This window comes from Pteropus vampyrus, unplaced genomic scaffold (genome assembly GCF_000151845.1).
Source record: "Pteropus vampyrus isolate Shadow unplaced genomic scaffold, Pvam_2.0 Scaffold226, whole genome shotgun sequence".
Lineage (NCBI taxonomy): Eukaryota > Metazoa > Chordata > Mammalia > Chiroptera > Pteropodidae > Pteropus > Pteropus vampyrus.
In genome coordinates, this window is record NW_011889007.1 from 1,113,818 (window position 1) to 1,118,684 (window position 4,867).

A 4,867-nucleotide genomic window follows, 5' to 3' on the forward strand; every position below is an offset into this window, starting at 1 on the left:
ACTCCTTCCTCACTCTACCTGGCCCTCTCCACTGTCCATCAGAACCAGCTTTTGCTTTTCCTCTAGGAAGGAGTAAGCTAAGCTCAGGACTGCCTTGGAATGAAGAATCTCACTATCCCAGCTGCATAGGCGCCCTTTGTGGAGCCTCCAAAGTGGGTAGCTGGAAGTGGCCCTGGGACCCAGTCCCAGTTACTGCCATGTCCCAGCATCTTAGGGGCCACTTTGCCACCCACTCCCCCAACCAAAGCCTGGTACAAAGAAAAGTATTCCAGGCCTGCCCTGGAAAGAGTTAACTATTTTACTCCTGGGGCATCATCCCGAAAACCTGCGGATGGAGAGGGAGCAACATAAGGGCTCTGCGGGCCATCTGGGGACAGTTAACCTTGGGCAGAGGGCCTCAGCTGGGCACTGCCCTCCCTCCAGGCCAAATGGAAGAGGGCGTCTGGAACCCAAGGGCCAGACTCCCGAGTCCTGTAAGCCAGGTGAACAGAGCCTGCAGTTCTCCAGGTGCTTCTTCCCTGGAGCACAGAGCTCCCGGACGCACACCTGGCAAAGAGAAAGAGCAAGCTGGTCCCTTTGGTGTCCTCTCTCCATTGACCCACGAGCCCTGCCCTCAGCCTGGGCCCCAGAAGACAGGTCTTTAACCACCAGTTTATCTGTAAGATTCCCCTGATCTTCTGGTGGGAATTCTCTTCAACAGATGCCTTTTCTCCTGGGAATCTGCACTTTACCAAGCGGCATAATTATGCTTGGGGTTTGGCCACTGCATCTAATTCCCTCAGATGCGACGATTCGGTCCCCTCCCAGGAGGAGAGAGCTCCAAGAGCATCTTCTCCTGTCAGTCGGGGTGAGTTGCCAAGTCCCACTGCACGCAGCGGACTGCGGGCACCGTGGCCCACACACACGGACGTGGGAAAAGGGGCCGGTCCCCCGAGCATGGCGACACAGGCCCAAGTAAAACACTTCGAAGAACTTGTTCTCTCCAGTCTCACGGTGGGCTCTCAGGAGCAGCCACCGAGCGAGACCGTGAGAAAGGCAGGGAGACGAAGCCTGTCCCACTGCAACAGCTCTCTCGAGCGGAGGGCAGCCTGCCCCGAGCTGGGGACAGAAGCAAGGGTGGGAACCTCTCAGCGACCGCTGCACGAGGCCCTGGTCTCCTAATCACTGGCACACAGGGGGCTGGCGGCAGCACCCGCACGTCACCCCTCTCTGATCCTGTCTGGCCTTGTCCCTTTCACCCAGAGCACAAATTACTGACAAATGGATGAGAAAGGACTCGACAAATGCTCTGTGGGGGCTCCCAGGGGCAGCGTGCGGACACAACTGCGACCCTTCATTTTCGGGTTCCTGGGAGACAGAGCCTCACCGGCCTGCCACGGGACCTAAAACAGAGCACGTGCTTCCCGAGGTGCCCAAGACGCAGAGGCGCTGTGCCGGGCTCTGCCGTGTGCATCCGTGGCCGGCCTCTGGTCACGAGGGGCTTTTATTTAACTGACGGTGGGCAAAGCTCAGGCGAAACCCCGCTGCAGACGAGACAGACGTCAGGCGGGCAGGACTCGGGCCCCTGCTCTCGGGCACTCTGCAACATGCTAACTTCAGGACAAAAAGGTTGGCAGGCCAACTTTCCAAGCACCTGTCTCAGAGCCGGGTGGGAGAGGAGGTGGCCACCCGCGCGGCAGCGTGCCCGCAAGGTCTCAGGGACAGAGCGAGCTACCTAGGAGGCCCCGCCGGCAGCGCCTCCTCCCGGGGCCCCCCTGGGCCTGTGCGTCCACGTCTGCAGAATGGGCCATCGCTGCTGGAGACGAACCTCCCCTTCCGGAAGAGGGCAGTCGCAGCGGCTGCTTCCAAACTCAAACTCAAGAGACCTTCTGAGAGACCAGCATCAAGTGTGGGACTCAGCGGGCTGACTGCCCATTGGAGAACACGGCCGCCAGGTGCCGACTCCGTGTCTAGCTTGCCAGGCACCCCTGTGCCAGACCCCTCCCCAGCCTTCTCTCCGGGCATTGTCAGCATCTGCTCACAGCCTTTAGCCACGCCCGTCCCTTCCCCGGGCCTTGGAGATAAATCTCATACCTCCCAGACATGACCCCTAAGTGAGCAAAGACCTGCTCTCCAAAGTACATCACCCTTTCACCCCTAAAATAACATCTTCCAGACTTGGGGTATGGGTGGAGGAAACCAGAGAGGCTTTTCCTTTTTCCTTCCCATGGGGGAAGGTTTCACCGCTGAGAAGATGGGAGCCCAGAGCATATGCAGGATCCCCCTCCCCAGCTGGACTGAAGGTTCTAGAGAACACAAGAGGAAGGTAAACGGGAGCAAAGCCTCCCAAAGCCAGCAGGCCCTTCCAGGCCAGTCCTGTTGTCCCCCATCGGACTGAGGCACCTACGGGCTTGGGACATCCTAGGGGAGAAAGAGAAGGCTGAGATTCCGCTGGCTTCAAAGGCTTTGCCGCGCACCAGAAGGCATTCTGGAACACTGACAGCCAACTCGCCTAGCTGGGCACAAGACACCATTCTCTCCCGCCTCCCCAGGGGCTGCCATCCCTGTCAGAGTTCCTGGGTCGCGCCCAAATTTTCATGAAAACAGAGCCAGGGATGGAGAATCAGTCTACGGGGTGACACATACTTTCCTTTGGGCCCAGTTTCACTTACAAATACTTCTACAAGGACCTGGACAAGCACAGTCCGATGGAACTTTCTGCCACCTCTCCATGCTGCCTGACGGGGGAGGCCAACTGCTCAAAAAGGGGGGTTACTGAACCCTTAAGGTGTGGCTGGTGCAACTGAGGAACTGGCATCTTCATTCTGGTTCACCTGCATTCAAAGAGCCGCAGGGGCTAGTGACCACAGCGTTGGGCAGCGCAGCCTTGGGCCCAGTCCACCAAGCCAGGCCGTTATCTCTGTCACTGACCAAGAATGTCACCTATTCTCACCATTCCACTTACACAAATGACAACCGTCCAGGGAGCCAGGGCTCAGCACGTCACAAGGGGAATGGACACACTTGAGCCTAAGACATCTCCCCAGGGGACTAGCGGGGGGCGGGGGTGAGAGGCGGGAATGGCGTTCTATGCCTGTGTGGTACCCAACAAGCCCTTCCCAGAGGTGAGCTCTGCTGAAAGGGGAGACTGAGGTATCTTTTTTGTTTTGAACTCAAAATGGAGACAATAAGGCACGTCCATTCACAGGAAACGAACTCGCGCCACGCTGTAGAAACCCACCATTCAACCACTATAAACTCTTCTTTACCTCTCAGAGAAGACAGTAACACCAAAGCCACAAGGGAAACCATGGTGAGAGGGTGCCACAAACACAAGCCTCAATGATCCCGTGTCACCACGGGCAGCTGGGATGGGCGGGGGGAGACCTCCTGCCCCACACCCCTGAAACCTCACAGCCACGAAGCACCTTACCAGACAGAGCTGCCTCCATGGGCCAGCAGCCAGAGACGCCCCAACCTGCCCTCGCTAGCGGGGAGATTTCAGCTGCCACCCCCAAAGCCCCACACCACTTTTCTTGGCCTTGTGCCCCTGGAAGCCAGGGGCAGGAGGGGAGGATGAGGAAATGCATGATCCTCTGCTGGGGGCCGCAGTGGCCCTGGGCTTGAAGGGAAGGGGCCTGCGTACTGAAGAGGAGAGCGCGCGGAGCTGGTGAAGTGGGGGCCAGAGGCCCAAAAGGCTTCAGGCTTACAGAACCGACAGGTTGGCTCCATTTCCAGAAAAGGAAGTGGGGCCATGGGGAGTTTATGGAGGGGCGGGAACCACCGGGGGTTTGGAGCCAGGCTCTTGATGGAGGGGCTAAGATGCTGGCGAGGGCAGAGAAAACAGGGTGTGTTGGAAGGAGAGGGTAGTGGCTCAAAGTCACAGCGTTAGGCTGGGGGACGGGGGAATGACGTGGGAGACCCTGAAAGTAAGGAAAGGAGGCCCTGGGCTTCTGGGGAGACTGCAGGTCGGTGAGGGGAGCCCGACCGAGGTCAGAGGAAGCAGACGAATGAGAAAGATCAGATTAGAGGGAAATGTGGGGAAGAGTAAACCAAGGTCCCAGGGCAAAGAGGCGCCGGCTGAGCGGGCTGAGGCATCTGGCGTGGGAAGGCTGCGAGCTCCAGGTAAGAGCAGAAGGTGAAAGACCGCAGCCCCAGGGGCACTGGGGCCGCAGGGAAGGTGACCAGAGCTTAAAACCAGAGTGGGCTGAGGTAGCACAGTGGGTCAAAGGAGTCTGAGGACGCGAACCCAGGTCCAAAGACGGGGACGCTCAACGCAGGCCTGGGTCCTGGTGGGAAAAGATCCAGGACCCAGCCGGGGTCTGAGGGGAAAGGAACATCGGGGCTGAGGCAGGGGCGGGATCAGAGGGGAGAGGGGGCTCAGGCCTGGAAGAGGACGAGAGGCAAGAAGGCTCGGTGTGAGGGAGAGAGCGGCAGACTGCGGTCCCGGGGGTTCTGGGGGCCGCGCATCCCCGCCCAGGTTGAAGGCTGCGCGCTCAGGGAGTCCGAGGGCACTCAGGGCCGAGGGTCCAGGGAAGAAGGGAGCCACAGGCCCAAAGGGGAAAGGAGGTACAGGCCAGATCGAGAAATCCGAGGGGTCCCCAGGGGCGCCTGGGGGGACGCTGGGCTGGGGTCCCAAGCGATGTCGCAGGGGGCTCTAGGTCGGAGTAGGGGTCATAAAAGGAGACCAGGGGGGTCTGGGCCGCCGGTGGGGACTCTCGGCTAAGCCGGGTCTCCGAGGGGTGTCCCAGTGGATTCTGGGCCGGACTGGGACCCCGAGCGGCGCCCCCGGGGGCTCCGTGCCGGGCTGGCCCGAGGTCCCCAGGAGGGTCCAAGGCGCGCCGGCCGGCCGGGGTCGCGGATGGGGGAGGGGCGCCCCCGGCCCCGC